Raw genomic sequence first — 20,879 nt, 5'->3', positions numbered from 1 at the left:
GATTAATAATGGGTTAAAGTGATAGATGATAGTGTACACGAATGCCTTGAGCGGTTCAGTCTAATGTGCATGTTCTTCATTGGCGTTTCAGTGTTTAATTGCACTTACATGCTAATTTCTTCCCAGAATGCCTTCACGGTCAAGTCCCTGTGGATGTCTGCACAGGAAATGCTTGCAGAGAGTTTATTTCATTACTCCGATCTCCCGGTTCATTATCTGTGGAGCCGTCCTACACGTGTGTGTGTACGTGTGTGTGTGTGTGTGTGTGTGCATGTGTGTGTGTGTGTACGTGTGTATGTGTGTGTGTGTGTGTGTGTGTGTGTATGTGTGTGTGCGTGTGTGTGTGTGTGTACGTGTGTGTGTGTGCATGTGTGTGTGTGTGTTGTTTTTTCTATTGATGTGTGTGCAATCCTGAAGATTAGGATGTGTTATTGAATTTGGCTGAACCCTCTCTCTCTCTCTCTCTCTCTCTCTCTCTCATTCTGTATTTCTGTCTCCTGAGATATGAGCTGGAGCTCAAACTCAAACTCACACACTGACACAGACGCTCAACAATACCGAGTCAAACTGCTCATTTGTTTACTTTCAATTACATTATCCTCCTCTGAAAGTGTCTCTCGCTAAATTGCATTTGAGGTTTCCATTAACAGATAGAATAACAGAAGTGCTATTTACAGGTGTTGAACGTCATGTAAAGATACAGTTTGATCTGATGAGCTAAATATAAATGATAAATAGGGCCGAATGAGTTTTATTTTATTTTTCCATTTATTGATTTTTTCCATTTTATTTTTTTCGCCAAGTTCGCTATTTTCTATTTTCCCCCTGTATTCTATTTTATGGTTTAATTCAATTTTAAAAATTGAAAAACATGTCAAATCAACTGAAATGATTTTTTTTAACAATTAAATAATTTATGTTTTAACAATAATAGAGTCCTATGAAATTGGTTTTATTTTTTTTTATTGTTTTCATTTTTATATATTATGCATTTTAATATGTAATACAGATTTATCTTTAGACAATTAATTCATAAAATAAAAATATTTTTTTTTTTACATCAAAACATTTCATTTTAATTGTTTTTGTCAAATAAAGCTCTGCACAACATATTTACTGTATAATTACAACTAAAATGAAAAAAAATCGATTGACTATAAGTACATTTTAAGATTCAATAATAATGTATTTCTGTCATAATTCTGGTTTATTAATCCAAAATTTGCTAAATTCAATGACATTTTGCATGATCTAAATTACGGCTTAACCGTAATTTTCTGAATCATAGTCATGGTACCGCATATGAAAATAGATGCTGTTTCATGTAGCTCCTTCATTGAAGCAATAAGCCACTCGAGTTTTACCATCGTGTCTTTTACCTTCATAACCGTGGTACAATTGCTCTTATGCTTAAGTATTTTAAGATTGAATCAACAGCAAGACTCTTTCCTCTCAGGCTTTCCGGAATCCTGACAGGTTGGAATGTCCATGGATTCTATAAGTGGAAACACTGGGCATGTAAATCAGATGGTGAACATTTTGATCTTCACTATATATATATATATATATATATATATATATATATATATATATATATATATATATATAAACAAAAAAAAATTTGAGCCGAGGAAGTTTCTGAAATTTGGTTGATTTGACATGGAATGATCCAGTGTCTTGAACGTGTGTGTGTGTGTGTGTGTGTGTGCGCGCATGTGGACAGACAGACAGAGATACTAAGCTCAATTAACTTAATTACAGAGACCAGAAGTTTCAGAGCTAATCGCCATGACGACCATTACTATAGTGATGACATGCAAATTAAATGGTGAGTTGGTGGGAGGAGCCAGAGCGCTGTGATAAGAGGGCTTGTAAGGTTAGTGAACTCTGTGAGCGCGAGTGTGTGTGTGTGTGTGTGATGAAGGTCAGAGCGTTCACCGTCTAGCACACAGCTCTTTAATCTGAGCGTCACAGACAGATAGAGGGAGACTAATAGTTTGAGGTAATTCTGTCAGGCTCTGCAAACGTTTCTGGCAGGAAGTGACGGATCGATGAGCGTCGGTGTCGGAAACAAAGAGCAGGAGAAACCGGAGGCTTACGCAGATCTGATGCTGCAAATCTAAATGCCACATCTATCATTAACCCGTCACTCATTCTCAAACACTGAGAGAGAAAGGGAGAAGCACTAGATGAAGGTCAGCGCTCTTTAACATCAGGATGGAGACTCGTAGTAGTTTTACTGCTGTTCGAACAGGTAATTCTGTCAGACACTGTAAACGTTTTTGGCAGGAACTGGTGGATCGATGGATGTCAGTGTCAGGAACAAAGAGCAGGAGAAACCAGAGACATTAAAGGAACCCAAGTTCTGATTTACACTTTCAAGCTCCAAAAAGCACCATAAAAGTCATCCATGTGACATACGAGAGACACAAAAGGAAAGTTCACATTTAGACATTGAGTGTTAAAGTTAGAGCAAGTGGGAGTCCAGTGCGCGTTAAACTAAATGCAAAGGACCGTGAATCTAAGCACTAAATGTAGCTGCATGAATGATCCGGTGCCAGTGATCAGAGTCCTTGTGATGAACATTGATGATTCATTTACGACTCGATTGAGGAGCCGCAGCAGAGATCAGCTGTGCCAGAAACGTTAGATAATCACTGTCAAAAATCAATCCAGGGTCGCTGGAGGCCAGAAATATCTGAGCAAATAAACATCTCCAAATCTTGATTTAGTGAACGCAGCGCTCAGATGTGTGTGTTTGTGTCTTCAAACAAGCGCTACAGCTTCAGGCTGATGTTTCCACGCGCAAAAGAGTAGTTTTGCCATTACTGCATGTGTCAGTCAGAGTTTGGGCGGTATGGCGCTACTAAGTTTTAACTACATTTTTAACCACATTTATACAGTATAGTGCAGCTATTCAGTAATAAGTTGACAACTTGCAGACTAATAAATTCCAACCAATAAAGTTTCCAACAAGCAAAGGAGCAGCATGACTTAATGCTGCCTTACAACCGAGAAAACAGAGACGATCACATCTAACGATCAATCCTCGTTGTTTTTAAGGCAGACAAAAACTACAGTTAAATTAATTAAAAAAATGTATAATATAAATATTCTAAATATAACACAACTTTAACAATATTATATATTTTAATAAACAGATATTACAAATAATAAGGTGTAAATGTTACTTTGTTAATTATATAAGATACATAATCTAACAGTCAATTCCCATTGTTTTTGTGGCAGAAAAACATTAATTAAAAAAGGAACAAAAATAATAAATATAATAAAAACATGAAAAATAATATAAATTCTAAATGATGTATACAAATAATAAAGTTTAAAAATAGTACTTTGTTAATTATATAAACTACATAATATAAAAAATAACAAAGATTTAATCAGAAAAGTATATATATATATATATATATATATATATATATATATATATATATATATATATATATTTATATAAATAATTAATATACTAGTATAACAAATATAATAAATAAAATATATAATATAATAAATAATACATGTATACCATATTTTAATTAAAAAAAAATAAAGTATATTTAAAATGTAACTTGTTTATATACACGTTATATATTATATAAATTATAAATCATTATTGAAAAAAAAGATACTGTGTCCTTAAGTAACCTACTTTTTTGTTAGTGGCTGACTGTGCTTTTGAAAGGCTATCTAGTGGAAATACTTTATATTATGAGTGGTTTCAAAGTGCTGATGTGTGTCTTCTGGACTTTATGATGGGTGATAGTGTCTTGTGAAGGACCACGAAACTTAATGTTCCTAATATCTTCACAGTCTATGAGCTGAGCAAGAGGAGAGTTTACACACACACACACACACACACACAAGGCATAGTGCTGCAACCTTGTGCCTTCTTAATTACATATTGTTCATAACAATGGAGTTAAATCATTTAAATAAGAGCATGACCATCATGAGTTATAAGAGACAGTCTTTCATGCAACAAATCCACCCACACACACACAGAGAGAGAGAGAGAGTGAGAATCTGAACGATTGCACTTTTCTGAACTAGATTTTCTTAAGAAAAATTGGTGCTCAACCATGCAAAACATCCCATCATGATGCTGTTGCCAGGGCGTTGCTATGCGGTTGCCAAGAGTCCTGCATCTTCATCTCTGTGATCTTCTGGTCTGTAGATATTGGATTTTTTCACCCGTTTTATGGTTTGCCAGGTGAAAATGGTCTGATCACCTAAAGCACAACTTCAAGCTGCAAAATTGCACAATTGGTGCAGGAAAAGAAGTTGCACAAGCGCTAATGCTTGCGACGCTTTATCAGGCACCACTAATAACAATAGCAACCAGCCATTTTCTGTTGTGTTTCTCTGTTGTCCATTATAAAAGCAGCCCACATCCATGGTCTTTCATTATCTAGAGCTTCATTAATATTCAAACAACATCAAAGACTAGTTCCATTATTGTCCTTATTTCCAATTACGAACAAAGTAAAGAACAGTTATAAGAGAGGACATCATGCACATGCATATGAATATATAAGTAAAAAAAGCAGAGTCAAACACATATGATATTATATGATATGTTATAAATAATGTAACAAAGTACAAATTTCATAAATATAAGCTAAAAACCTGTCAGACTTACATCTGAGACTGCCTGTTCAATTATTCTCTCTGCCCTCGGCGATGAAATCTGAAAAAGGCTCATTAGCATAGATTAATCAGTCCTAATCGAGTCAAATTAACTGAAGAAGTCACATTAATGACTAGCAACGTGTGCAATCTGGCTGTTGCTATCGCAAGAATGGGTTTCATTGCATCAGTTTCGATTACACTCCTGATGAATTATTTAATAAATTCAGTATGTGATGATGATGAGTTTGTACTGAAGTTCCAGGGCAGATGTCATTATGAGTGCTAAAAGCATCACAACTTCATAAAGAAGGGCTGTAAACTAACATAATCAGTTAGATGATCTTATAGTGACCGTATACATTACTGAACAAATACACACATTAAAAATAGCATTATTTACAAGCTGCCGGAAAGAATTCAAGAGTAAGTATTGGATGTTATTCTGTGCTAAAAAAAATACTCAAAAAATTAGAACAGAATCAGAAGAACTGAGTCACTGTGAAGAATCAAAAGTGTTTGAACGTGTTAAAGGAATACTTCACTGAACTATTCAAACAATATTCAACTCAATCTTTTGAGAAACAACAACAAAATACATATTCTGAAGAGTTTCTGAGCTTTTCTTTTCAATTCAACAAAAGTAGCAGAAATCATCATGCTTAAAAAAGCTCCTCATTAAAGCATCATAACAGTTGTTAAAGGACTCATATGCACTATATTCCAAGTCTTCATAAGCCATATAGTAGCTGTATGTGAGAAACAGACTGTATTTAGGAAAAGATTCCCACAGTACCGCTCAAACCTCATTGAATTGACATGCACATGTTTGAGAGCTTGTGTTCGGTGCTCAACCGAGTCTCTGTGTGATGAATGGCACCGAGAGCTAATCACGACCCAGCATCATTTATATACATCACTACACATGAACCAGCAGCAAGAAATAGGGGTAACAATGTTTTCTTTAAAGTAATAACTGTTTTCCTCAAAAGCTGCATTTTCTTTCTTGGGAAACGGTACCGCTCTGTTTAAGCCATTCAGGTGTGTGTGTGTGTGTGTGTGTGTGTGTGTGATTCTCATGAGACGGAGCAGTGATTCACAGCCCTACATGAATACAAATAAACTTTCAATGTGCTTTGAGGGAGATACGATCACATGTTAACAGAGTTGTGTTTCTAATCATACCTGTATATGTGACACGTTTGATGTCAGTGACAGCAGTGAGAGTGATTCCCCTGACCACCGCACTGAAACACAGAGCACAGTAAATACAGCAGACAGTGAGCTTCCTCACCGCTTGCACCCTATATATGTATATATATATATATAGTGTAAAGTGTATATGTAAGTGAGGTGTGGTTTCACTGGACTGTTGGGTTGTTTGGTTTATTCTTGGACAAACACACGCCTTACGTGACCAAACCCAGAGCAAATAATCGGCTAATGCAGGAACGCTCCTGTAACAATCCCAGGAGATTATAATAACAGCACATCTGAGCTCCAGTGCAGCTATTACCAAATCACTGATCATGTTTTCACTGTATCACATTCAAACTCTCCAGGAATATAAAGTCAATATGAAACACTCCGCTTTTTGCTTAAAGCTCTGGAAGCCTGCTTCTTATTATGGACCAATTTGCTTTATTACAGTGTCCCTCACACACACACACACACAGACAGACACACACACACACACATACACATACACATACACACAGACAGACACACACACACACACACACACACACACACACAGACAGACACACACACACACGCATGGAGAAGTGACGTGTGCAGCCTCTCAAAGCACATGACTTCTGCATAAGATAAACACTTAAGCCAACATCTCCTTTAATGAGCAGACGAGTGAACATTACCGGCCAGCATGAAGATATTATCTTGTGCTGCACAGACTGTTTACTGAAACTCACTATTTATAGCCATCAATATACGGCTCATCACTGAACATCATGAACATCACAGCGACAGAGAGAAGATGCATCAGAGTAAGCCACGTCAACAGAAAGCTCTGCTGACCCATTCATGGTATCTGAAACACGTACTATGATAGAATAATGCCATTTGTTGAAAACTGGGTGAATTTCCAGAAACTTCAAGAGCAAGTCTAAGTCGTACACTGTAAAAAATGACCATGAATTTAACGGTAAAAGACTGTAAAAATGCTACAGTAAAAACCTGTTAAATGGTTAACGGTAAATTCCCCTACTATATACGGTGAAAAACTGTATTGGACATTACATGTATTGGACATTAATTTTACGGTAGTATACCGTTTTTGGAAGTGAAAAAGTACGTATAATTTACAGTGAATAACCGTAAATTGACATTCCCTGCGTTACATTTCAAATTTGATGTTTTTTTGTTGAAATAACTGTTTCTTCTTAGTTTTTTCTTATCAGTTTTGGATATTAGGGTTGTGTGTTACACCTAATGTTGTTAAATTAATGTTTATTGTGTTACCGTGATGGTGTTTAGCGTTTGTATGAATGACACTGTGCACCTTCTATATATGTTATTATTTAAAAGCTGCTTGTGATGGGCTTTGGTTCATCACGTGACTTTCTCATCACCTCCTGCATTTGGTGGTTATCAAGCAAAACAGATTTCAGTACTTCAATAGGTTGGTTAACATTAACATTTTATCAGTTAATGAAATCACGGTATTTAACTGTAAATTTAAATTAAAACCGTAAAACCTAAAATGTTGCTACCATATTTTTTACGGTAAAATTCCGGCAACCACAGCTGCCGTTTTTTTACCGTAAATTTTTACGGAATTGTTTTTACAGTGTATACTTAATTTCCCAAAATCAAAGCAAGTGTTATTTCCATGACAATTAAGCATTTTCTTTAAACGTCAAACAGTTTTTTGGTCTTTGATTTTGGCCTAAAATGGGAGCTGGACATGTTTCAGTTCAAAAACGTGCAGTTGTTCCCTTAAAAGAGCTATTTTTACCTTAAAATGATTCATAAAATCAATGTCATTTGTATAATGGAGGTTTTTTTTTTAAACGTATAACCCTCCTTCCATAATATAATTAAAAAAATACAAACATTGCAATCTATAATAATAATAACAACAACAATAATAATAATAAAAATAAATGTCCCTTAGTTGTTGGATTATTGGAGTACACTATACAAGAAAATACTTCATATTGCAGATACTTCAAAATTGCACGTTTAATTCAACGTCTTGCCGTCTCTTTAATTGTTTGTGAAATATACTTAGCAATTTCTGAGTGCAAATTGTTTCTACATCATTTTTTTTTCTTCTGTGTATGCCTCGCACATAATTAATCTACCATAGAGATGCTATTAAATCAAAAGATACGACATTATTCAATACGAAAGTATTAAAGTGATTTAAACTATTATCCGAATGCCCGAACATCTTCTATGACATTAATAATACTACGATATTTCTGGGAGAATTAAAGTCGACTCAGATGGAGACAGGTGTTCATCTGAGCACTTTGATCAATAAACCCACGCATGTTTGTCAGAAAGGTGTAAATGAGCCCCACTCACTCACCCGAGGGGCGTTCAGCGTGAGCTTCATCTCTCAAACTGCTCTTCTTCTTCTTCTTCTTCTTCAGTCAATCCAAGAGTCCGTCCAGCGCGCGCGTAATCCACCGCAAACCCGACCAGAGAGAGAGCAGGACAAGCGCAACGCCTCAGCAGCTCATGCGCCGGTAGTGCGGAGCGCGTGCGGATCAGCTCCGTTACCCGGAGCCCGGCGTGGCGTCACCGCGGGCGGCATGTTTACAATAGCAGATCGATATCGGTTCAAATGTAATTAAGACTTCCCTCAGCGAGCAGGAACATCGCTGGCACAGACCGGTCTGAACAAATAAGAAAGTACAAACACAACGGCACACACATGCTCTCGAAATACTTCCATTAGTGACAGTTTTGCATCATTTTTACAAGAAAACAGTTCAGTTTCTGTTCGGAGTCCAGTAGACTGGTTTGAGCTTAGTGAAAAAGTACGTATAATTTACAGTGAATAACCGTAAATTGACATTCCCTGCGTTACATTTCAAATTTGATGTTTTTTTGTTGAAATAACTGTTTCTTCTTAGTTTTTTCTTATCAGTTTTGGATATTAGGGTTGTGTGTTACACCTAATGTTGTTAAATTAATGTTTATTGTGTTACCGTGATGGTGTTTAGCGTTTGTATGAATGACACTGTGCATCTTCTATATATGTTATTATTTAAAAGCTGCTTGTGATGGGCTTTGGTTCATCACGTGACTTTCTCATCACCTCCTGCATTTGGTGGTTATCAAGCAAAACAGATTTCAGTACTTCAATAGGTTGGTTAACATTAACATTTTATCAGTTAATGAAATCACGGTATTTAACTGTAAATTTAAATTAAAACCGTAAAACCTAAAATGTTGCTACCATATTTTTTACGGTAAAATTCCGGCAACCACAGCTGCCGTTTTTTTACCGTAAATTTTTACGGAATTGTTTTTACAGTGTATACTTAATTTCCCAAAATCAAAGCAAGTGTTATTTCCATGACAATTAAGCATTTTCTTTAAACGTCAAACAGTTTTTTGGTCTTTGATTTTGGCCTAAAATGGGAGCTGGACATGTTTCAGTTCAAAAACGTGCAGTTGTTCCCTTAAAAGAGCTATTTTTACCTTAAAATGATTCATAAAATCAATGTCATTTGTATAATGGAGGTTTTTTTTTTAAACGTATAACCCTCCTTCCATAATATAATTAAAAAAATACAAACATTGCAATCTATAATAATAATAACAACAACAATAATAATAATAAAAATAAATGTCCCTTAGTTGTTGGATTATTGGAGTACACTATACAAGAAAATACTTCATATTGCAGATACTTCAAAATTGCACGTTTAATTCAACGTCTTGCCGTCTCTTTAATTGTTTGTGAAATATACTTAGCAATTTCTGAGTGCAAATTGTTTCTACATCATTTTTTTTTCTTCTGTGTATGCCTCGCACATAATTAATCTACCATAGAGATGCTATTAAATCAAAAGATACGACATTATTCAATACGAAAGTATTAAAGTGATTTAAACTATTAACCGAATGCCCGAACATCTTCTATGACATTAATAATACTACGATATTTCTGGGAGAATTAAAGTCGACTCAGATGGAGACAGGTGTTCATCTGAGCACTTTGATCAATAAACCCACGCATGTTTGTCAGAAAGGTGTAAATGAGCCCCACTCACTCACCCGATGGGCGTTCAGCGTGAGCTTCATCTCTCAAACTGCTCTTCTTCTTCTTCTTCTTCTTCTTCTTCTTCAGTCAATCCAAGAGTCCGTCCAGCGCGCGCGTAATCCACCGCAAACCCGACCAGAGAGAGAGCAGGACAAGCGCAACGCCTCAGCAGCTCATGCGCCGGTAGTGCGGAGCGCGTGCGGATCAGCTCCGTTACCCGGAGCCCGGCGTGGCGTCACCGCGGGCGGCATGTTTACAATAGCAGATCGATATCGGTTCAAATGTAATTAAGACTTCCCTCAGCGAGCAGGAACATCGCTGGCACAGACCGGTCTGAACAAATAAGAAAGTACAAACACAACGGCACACACATGCTCTCGAAATACTTCCATTAGTGACAGTTTTGCATCATTTTTACAAGAAAACAGTTCAGTTTCTGTTCGGAGTCCAGTAGACTGGTTTGAGCTTAAGCGAGCTGCTTTCTTCTAGCAGTGCAGGAAGGCTAAATGGGTCATATTTCACCCCAAAATCAATATAGAGAAAAATAAGACATTATATATCATTAAAAAAAAAACTGAAATGAATGTATTTTAGGGACCATTCAGACTTATGTAACATTTCTATGTTGTGATGCAAAACTAAACAGAGATATTTGTATTGTAAAGTAATTTATGAATTATAATAATATCGGCTGTGAATCTAATTAAAGTTGCCATTGACAATAATAAGACCAAAAAAATAAATGCATGTCTAATTCTGACATAATACTGCTAAAATATGCCAGTTTTTAAGATAAAACATCTCTGTAATTTATTATAAGAGCATGCATTTATGTTTTGGTGAATGTCACAAATATGTCAGGGTCATATATAGTATTCAATATATTTGTAAAAGCTTATTTTTCTGATCACTGTAAGGCAAATAACTGTAATGAGAACCATAACTGAGGATAAAGTAAAAAAAAAAAAAGTATATATATACTTTTCTCCATTCTGTCATGAAGGCTTTCTACTGTCTAGAATAATATCACATGCATACTGGCATTTGTTTCTATATTTGGCAGTGGTATAAAAATGGTTGAAGCTGCCGTCTCTCGTCCAGCATCGGCTCTCAGGTTCAGACGAGGCTTTGTTTGAAACACTCAGGTATTGAGTATCTCAGCATACAGAGCCGGGACATATGATACTAAAGCCAGTCCGAACCACACACACACACACACACACACAGAGACACAGACACAGACACCAAATGCTGCCATCATTTACTGACCAGCCAGAATGATCTTCTCATTTTGTGCTTCATTGAAGACGGAAGTGAGGATAAAAACATCCAAGCTATTGGTTTCTATACAAGCAGTGTGAATAAATGGTGATTTAGCCACGCTCTGAAAAGGAAAATATGACAGGACTGCTATTATAACAAAGCATGCTTTGTTGAGCACTACATTTAAAAAAATCAGCATTTCATGTAAAACAGAAGTTCGACATCTTCTGTATCTTACAGAAGTCAGTGTGTTGTAGAAATTTTTTTTTTCTGTGAAGACGGCTAACATGCTCCATTGCCTCAAGCAGCTCTTAAAAGCACTAAATGAAATCAGATCATGCTTCAGCTTTTGAAATAATGGAGTCTGACGTAAAATGAAAATGTACAGGAACTTTCGCAACTTCCCACATCATTTATTGAAACTTAGCTGAAAATGGCTTTTTCTGAAACCCTTGATTTTTGGATGCCAGAATCCTAATTCAATTAGCATATAACCAACCAAACCCAATCAATGCCTTTTATGAATTCAGCAACTTCATGGTGAGATAATACAGAGGACAAAGGACATAAACTATTATTCCTTAACACTAGAAGAGTAAAATGTGAGAAAGTCCCAGTCTAAATGGTTTTACACATACTAAATAAATGTAAAAATAAATTAATGTAAGCATAAATTAATGTAAAAATAAATAAATGTACAAGAGACACTGTTAGTGTGAACAAAACCACACTTATAGTGTTACGTGTGAAGGTTTTCACATATGCCATCATTTACTGACCAGCCAGAATGATCTTCTCATTTTGTGCTTCATTGAAGACGGAAGTGAGGATAAAAACATCCAAGCTATTGGTTTCTATACAAGCAGTGTGAATAAATGGTGATTTAGCCACGCTCTGAAAAGGAAAATATGACAGGACTGCTATTATAACAAAGCATGCTTTGTTGAGCACTACATTTAAAAAAAAACAGCATTTCATGTAAAACAGAAGTTCGACATCTTCTGTATCTTACAGAAGTCAGTGTGTTGTAGAAATATTTTTTTTCTGTGAAGACGGCTAACATGCTGCATTGCCTCAAGCAGCTCTTAAAAGCACTAAATGAAATCAGATCATGCTTCAGCTTTTGAAATAATGGAGTCTGACGTAAAATGAAAACGTACAGGAACTTTCGTAACTTCCCACATCATTTATTGAAACTTAGCTGAAAATGGCTTTTTCTGAAACCCTTGATTTTTGGATGCCAGTATCCTAATTAAATTAGCATATAACCACCCAAACCCAATAAAAAAAAAAAAAAATTCAAATCAATTCAATTCAAACTCAGGATGTTTTGGAGAATAAATGAATCATAACGGCCACTCTGAACAAAAACACAACATCAATATGCTTCAAAAAACCTTGATTCAGGCTCTCCAGCACTCAGACGTCGCCGGGTGCTCGTGAAAGTGACTTATCAGCCTCCTACGCCGATCCAATCTTCCAGTGTGTTTTGCAGGCCGTTTCCGTGGAGATTTACCATCATACACATGCAGCGGGAGAGCGTTTCTAACAGCTCGCAGAAGACTTGGTGACCGATCACACATAATGTAATGTGCACAATATCACATCCATTACACATGATATCGCTGTCTCATTACAGCTCGCTTTCTTTAACGTCTCTCTCTCTAATCAGGTTAACATCCATCATGAAGGCACGCTGGAGAACATACACATTTTTATAAGCAGCAGGGTTTACAGGAGTCAGTCTCACATATTTAGAAGGTCTAAGATGGTCATTTATAGTCCAAGTTGGAGCTGGTAGCTGGTTAGAACTACTTTGGACCAGCTACAAACCAACTTAACTAGAAGTGGTATGATATGATATTTCCTGCACATTCACAAGGCCTATGCTGATCATTTATGGTCCAAATTGGAAGTTGGTAGACCACTTTTGACCAAAAATAAACTAGTCCGGCGACCATAAACTAGTAGGATTTGATATTTCCTGTAGGCTCTTAGCTGGTAATTTATGGTCGAAGTTGGAACTGGTATAGTTAGATATGGTAGACCACTTTTGACCAACAACAAACTAGGCTGACAACTTAAAACTGGTATGATACATTTCCTGAAGGCTCTTGAAGGTCTAAGCTGGTCATTTATGGTCCGGGTTAGAGCTGGTAGACCATTTTGAACCAGCACCAAACCAGCTTAAACGCCTAGAACTGGAATGATCTGATATTTCCTCCAGGCTCTAAACTGATAATTTATTGTCAAAGTTGGAACTGGTAGCTGTTTATAGTTGGATATGATCGTTTTTAATGGTCTAAGCCGGTAGTAGCTGGTTAGAGCTGGTAGACCACTTTGGATCAGAAAAAAATCCAGCTAAACCAGCTAACAAAAAAAAGGTTCTAAGAACATTTTGCTAATGTTTAGCTACGCAAACATTATTTCTGAATGTTCTCTGACCGTTCAAAATGTTTATTTTATAAAATGTTTTTTTTATTTTTGTATTCTTGCTTGTGTGAACGTTAGAGAAAATATTAACGTTAGGGAACGTTAGTTTTGAATGTTCTCTGAAAGTTCTGAAAATAGTAGCGACGTTTACAAAATGTAAAAGACGTTAATAGAATATCCATTAAAACATTCTATTATTGATTGATTGACACTGTGAAAGACCAGACAACTTTGAATGGACATGTAATTGTTACTTGAAGAACAATAGTTGAAAACTTTGAGATAACCTTTCCAGAACCTTCTGAGAACATTCCTGAGCTGGGACGATCTGATATTTCCCGCAACCTCTTAAAGTGATAGTTCACCCAAAAATGAAAATGCTGACATCATTTCCTTGCCTCCGTGTCTTTATAAAACTATGGAACACAAACGAAGATATTATGAGTAGCACTGACATTCATTGTATGCACACAGTGACATTTTTTTTCAAAAGATCATCTTTTTGTGTTCCATAGAAGATATTAAGCCACACCAAGTTTAGAACAACATGAGTTAATTTTGAGGTGAACTACCCATTTAAAAGTTGCGGTAAGCATCTGTTTTATTGTTTTGCACTAAATTGCAAGCATTTTCACTGAAACGCTCATATAAGCATGCAAACATCTTACCATAACTGCAGTGTTTTGTGCATTAATGAGGGACGAGGTGTGATGCAGTGTGCCAGTCGTGTGAGTGTCAGATGCTCTTTCAGCAGGTTCACATCTTTACAGTGAACATAATGTCGATTTCAATCTGCAGCAGCCACAAAACGTCTGGTCTAGTCTCATTAAGGTCACTCGAGATGTTTTAGATGTATCTGATCAATAACACGCAAAATAGAGAAGTCTAGAGTCATGTGTGAGAGGACAGAAAGTCATTACTAAGACGTTTTTGTGTCCAAATCGACGTTTGGCGAAGAACTCTCTGTTGAACACAGAGAAACTGGTCGCATCTATCATTGTTGAGGCCACACACACACACACTTCTCGCTGAGGTAATGAAATAAGCGGCCAACTTCAATGGCTAATAATGAAACTTCATTAGTGAAATATTGAATGATGCTGCTGAATCTATTTTCTGTGGCCTGCAACAGAAGAGCAGGACGTCCTTCCTTCTTTCACTCAACTTCATTAGCTCTGATGGGCTTCTTTCGTTGATCATGTGCCTACGGACACATGAAACACACTTACAGACAAACCTGTGAGGAATAAATCGATTTGAGAAGGTCATACAGTGTTCTTGTGTTTCTGTACACTCTTAAAAATAAAGGTGCCACAGAAGTTGCCATAGAAGAACCATTTTTGGTTCCACAACGAACCATTCAGTCAAAGGTTCTTTAAAGAACCATCTCTTTTATACCTTTTTGCAACCTGAAGAACCTTCTTTCACCACAAAGAACCTTTTGTGAAGCAGAAAGGTTCTTCAGATGTTAAAGGTTCTTTATGGAACCATTTAGACAAAAAGGTTCTTCTATGGCATCGTGAAGCACCTTTATTTTTAAGAGTGTAGCGCTCGTTTCATTCGACTCTCAGCGAGACATGTCGGTCTCCAGCCGATGAAAGTGTGTGGAAAGATCACTGTAAGCAACTGCTCAGCTCCTCTGATAAGCTTTTAATGAAAAATCCAACAATCCTCCAAAGAGTTTGGGCACGCCAACACAAACAGCATGAGTAAACATGACCATACTTGCTTAATTCATCAGTTACTGTGGCATACAAAAAAAAACTCAATCCAACCTTAACTCTATAAAGGAATTCTAGTCAACTAGATGAGTGGTCAAATAATTTGGACATGTGGTAAGAAATCTAGAGAAATAAATCCAGAACAGCTCCATAAAAATCTCATCGAGTTTTACTTTGAAAGGCATTGTAAATATCCCAAACAGACTCCTATCCCATTACTCTCATCTCCAAAGAAACTTTCTGTAGTTACTGTAAGAGTGCAGTTCTGTACTGTTGTGGTTCCTTCATGCAAAGGTCATAGAGGACGAAGAAATGAGCTGCTGTGGCCTCTTAATCTCTTAAAACATAAATCTGGCTTATTAACATAAGACCCGGCGTGCCGTTTGTGTGATAAAGTCAATGAACATTGCTCATATTAGAAATTAAACACTTCAAACTGGGACTTTGTGTCATAAATTAACTACAATGAGAGCCACTAAACAGTAATGTTGAACTCATGAAGAAAATTACTGATTAAAAAAAAAAACTATCAAATAACAAATTTGTCGACAATAACAAAAGTACAATATGCACCATGACGATAATAAAAAGGGAAATAAAATATGAAAGACTACTCAAAATAAGAAAAACAACAAAATTACTAGAAATTCAACTAATGTGAAAATGGAAATACAAAAGTAAAACGATCCAAAATATTAATTAAAAAACTATAATAGAATCTCAATTATATTAAAATAACCCTGCAATGCACGTTTTCTGAAAGAGATAAATCTAGAAACAATATCATCAATTTAAATAATGCATTTATAATCTGGATAATAATCATTGCACTTTTTTGACAACTAAATATATTTTCATCAAATAAAATGAGACGCCTTTTTAGTAGTAAAACTGACTAAAATTAACGTATATAACATGATGAAAGATTGACTAAATGTAAAGCATATTTTCATTTTCAACAAAAGCTGACTAAAACAAAAAAAAATTGACTGTCAGCAAGATTTAATTAAATATATTTTATTGTCATACTTTTATTTATTTCAATGTATTAGTGTATTATCATTACACATTGTTTCAAAGCATCTTTATATTTCTGAATTACAGAAACCCTCCAGCAAAACACCTTAAGATGGTCCCAACGAAAAGACCTTGAGAAGAACCAAGATCAGGGTTGAACAAAAGATGCATGTATGCATTTCTCCATTCACAAATCTTTGCCATTCACAAGAAGCATTACCTGATGCAAGCCATACATAGATAGATCTCAGAGCACCAATATACAGATCGACTTAAATCTGAAGAGTGTTGGCATCGCAAATGTTCATCCGAAAGACAAACGTCTATAAATAGAACAAGTTGAGCACTGTTGCTCCTCTCTGTACAGGAGTGGGCGTCCTAAAAGAAGATGAACCACGCAGAATAATCAGTGATGTTCAGAAGACTTACAGAAACCCCTGGAACAAGCCAACATCTGTGACGCGTGTATGATATGTCAAACAGAAGAGCAGAGCTGATGTGAGGACATCGCAGAGGAAACAGGATTGCACACCTGAGCTTCACGAAAGAGCACCTGGATGTTTCACAGCTGGCGAGATATTCAGATTCACAATCATGCTGTCTGGATAAAAACACTGTGTGTGGAGAAAAAGGCACAGAAGACCAACATCAAATGCCCAAAAAAGTTGACTGAGATGCATTGCTTCATCAGGGCCTGGACAGCTTGATATAAGATTTTTTTCATTTTCTTTAGAAACCCCGTAAGCAGATTTGTCAAACAAGTTTTCGAGATGAAAATGAACAGATCTGAATGATCAGGGTGCATTGTCAGCAATCTATCTCAAACCAGATGGTTGATTGTTTACATTGTCGCTAAATGTAAACTATATTATCACCCCGATCTAATCTGCTAAATTCCACTATAAGGGATAAAGATATTATGAACATTAACATAATTAACATTAAAACTGCTTCAAAACCATGTGTGCTGTTAAAAGCTCTATACAAATAAAAATGACTTCACTTGCTGATCTTGGGTGAATACTGTATACACTCTTAAAGGGGCCATGTACTGATCTTTCTGACCTTTGGTCGAAACAGGACAGAAAGCAGCCTACTTCTAAATTATGATGGGTTTTGATGTAAAAATCTTGATGACATTATAAGTGGAGCTCAGAGAACAGTCCATAATATATATATATATATATATATATTTTTTTTTTAAAAGGCAGTTCATGACCACTTTAAAAATAAAGCATTTATTTATTGGCATCGATGGTTCCATTAAGAACCTTTAACGTCCACAGAATCTTTCAATTCCACAAAAGGTTCTTTGCAGTGTAAAAAGGTTCTTCTCTCATTATTAACATGTTTTTCACATTTAGAAAAAAATGGTTCTTTTAAGAATAGATAATTAAAAGGTTCTTTGAGAAACCAAAAATCCTCTTTTGGAAGCTTTATTTTTAACAGTTTATGTTATTACATTTAGATGGACCCTTTTCGAGTTTATAGAGACACTGATATAAATCTAATAACATTATTCATTGTTCATGTACCATTTTTTTCCCCGAAACATTTTAGTCAGACATTCATCCAACGCAGGGGTGCCCAAACTCGGTCCTGCAGAGTTTAGCTCCAACTTGCCTCAACACACCTGGTGGGAAGTTTTTAGTATGCCTATAAGAGCTTGATTAGCTGGTTTAGGTGTGTCTAATTGGGGTTGGAGCTAAACTATGCAGGACACCGGCCCTCCAGGACCGAGTTTGGGCACCCCTGATCTAACGGTTTTTTAAATGTTACTTGTTTCAAAAGCAACGTTCCCGTAATGTTTGCAAAATGGAAAAAAAAATAAAAATAATAATTGGAATGTTCCCTTAACATCTGCAAAACCAAGAAAAAGGAACTTAACGAGAAAAGAACTTGATGGGAATGTTAGCAAAACATTCTTAGAACATGGTTTTGTTAGCTGGGTAGCCGCTACAAGACTCAAGAATGTGCAATTTGTAATTTCTCATATAAAGCATTATTTATGATCCAGTCAGATCATCATTCATTCAAATACATTCGGATTATTTGGGAGAAATACCAATGTTTGCTCACTGTCTATGCCTTGTCAACATGCAATATTAAAACAATGAATTAGTCATTAAATCTAATCATGTTTAACTCAATAACTTTATAATGCATAAGTCAGATCCATGTTCCTGTGAGTGCTTCACATCCTCTCTCCTCCTCTAGAGAGTCCAGATTTTATGGGAACTAAAATCTTGAGTGAAACTCAAATACATCTGCTTCTCTGGAGCTTTAACACACATCGACCCTCAAATCTCAGTAGCAGTTTTTGACGTTCTCATGGTGCACATAAAAATGCTCGGGATGCCATGTGCTATCTATAAACCACTGTTCATGCAGTCTCTCTTTGGGATGGGACGGGATATTAACTCATGCAGGACTTACTTTACTATTATATCACTGCAGTGAGGGAATCTGCATATAGTTAAACATTGCTGTGAATCTTTGCAGCCGCACATGTACAAGTCAAACACATGCAGTCTGTCTGGCAGAGAAGATGGCTATTCATCTATCTGGAGAGAGGACCAGTCACGTGTCTCCATGGTGACAGGAAGTGAGGCGACACTGACGAACTCACAAAGTTCTTGCAAGAGTTGTTTTTAACAAGAAATAAGTAGATCAGGTTGTGTCTTGACAAAAAGCTTTGTCAGATAATGTGGCTCCCTCATCTGGCCAAAGAGAAAAAAATGCATCCGTGTTCAAATCTCTGTATGTAAAAACATGAAAACCCATTATAAACGAGGCATTTGTTGCATCCAGTGGGGACATAATTACTGATTATAATGACTTCTACTGTCTTTTTACACGTTGCGTTGAGTAGCACGCCACGTAAACTTAAAACCATTTCTTCATTTGTGATCGGAGAAATGACAAACAACAAGTGCTACTCCACACTCCCCAAAACTCGCGTTTGAATCATCAGTGGCAAATTCTTTAAATATAAAAAACGTACTTACAGGTGAGTCAGAAGCCCAGACTGTCCTTGCAAAGTTGGAAAAAAAAAATAATAAAAAAAATAAAAATAAAAAAGTGACATGACATGTGGCCAAGTATGGTGACCCATACTTGGAATTAGTGCTCTGCATTTACCCATCCAAAGTGCACACACACAGCAGTGAACACACACAAACCGTGAACACACACCCGGAGCAGTGGGCAGCCATTTATGCTGCGGCGCCCGGGGAGCAGTTGGGGGTTCGGTGCCTTGCTCAAGGGCACCTCAGTCGTGGTATTGAAAGAGGAAGAGAGAGCTGTACATTCACTCCCCCCACCTACAATCCCTGCCGGTACGAGACTCGAACCCACAACCTTTGGGTTACGAGTCCGATTCTCTAACCATTAGGCCACGACTTCCCCGACTTCCCCAACTTCCCCAACTGCCCCACTGCCCCACTTTATAGAAACAGCCTTTGTGTCACAGACACATTGTAGTCTACTCTCCCAGGATCAGGAAACGGTCCTCCATAAAATGTGCTGCACACATCTGAATATTTGGGTTGAACTGTTCTGGAACAGGGTTGTAAATACAACGTAACCACTGATTTCTAGTCGTGTCCTCTTTTGGAAGACCAAACAAAGTAGTTTGCTTTCACAACAAAGCACACAGCGTCTTCACGACATGGCTGCAGTGTCAACAATACTACAGCGAGAATAAAAGTTATGCCTTCTTTCTTTGCGTGAACATTTGGGCGGCATTATGCAAATCTTCCCACATAGTGACGTAGACATGTGGGGGCGTGTTAGAACGAGCCGTTTTAGGTAGGCGTGGTTATCTCTTAACTTTGATAAAGAATATCTCTCTGGGTTCGAGACTTTAGTCTTTGCAACTTTAGGGATCTTATCTATTCACGAACAGCTTGTAACACTCCAAAGAGAAAGGGACATTTTAAATGGCATCATATGACCCCTTTAATTATCTTTTTCTCTAGAGAGATATATTCTTGCCAAAAAATACAGTCCAGCACAAGCTGCTGCTGCCAGGAGAGCTGCACCTCCTGCTGCTCCTATTAATGGTGCTGCTTCTGCAGCTGGTGCAACTGATGCCATCATTGAAAATATAGCTTCTCCTCCTCCTGCTCCTCTTAATACACCTGCTCCTCCTCCTAAATATGCTCCTCCCACTCCTGCTCCTCCTCCTAAATCTGCTCCTCCCACTCTTGCTCCTCCTCCTAAATCTGCTCCTCCCACTCCTGCTCCTCCTCCTAAATCTGCTCCTCCCACTCCTGCTCCTCCTCCTAAATCTGCTCCTCCCACTCCTGCTCCTCCTCCTAAATCTGCTCCTCCCCCTCCTGCTCCTCTTAATACACCTGCTCCTCCTCCTAAATCTGCTCCTCCCACTCCTGCTCCTCCTCCTAAATCTGCTCCTCCCACTCCTGCTCCTCCTCCTAAATCTGCTCCTCCCACTCCTGCTCCTCCTCCTAAATCTGCTCCTCCCCCTCCTGCTCCTCTTAATACCCCTGCTCCTCCTCCTAAATCTGCTCCTCCCACTCCTGCTCCTCCTAATA

The sequence above is a fragment of the Sinocyclocheilus grahami genome, unplaced genomic scaffold (genome assembly GCF_001515645.1).
Source record: "Sinocyclocheilus grahami isolate Dianchi unplaced genomic scaffold, SAMN03320097.WGS_v1.1 scaffold1329.1, whole genome shotgun sequence".
Classification (NCBI taxonomy): Eukaryota; Metazoa; Chordata; class Actinopteri; order Cypriniformes; family Cyprinidae; genus Sinocyclocheilus; species Sinocyclocheilus grahami.
The sequence above is the reverse complement of the archived record's forward strand: the minus strand, read 5'-3'. Positions refer to the sequence as shown.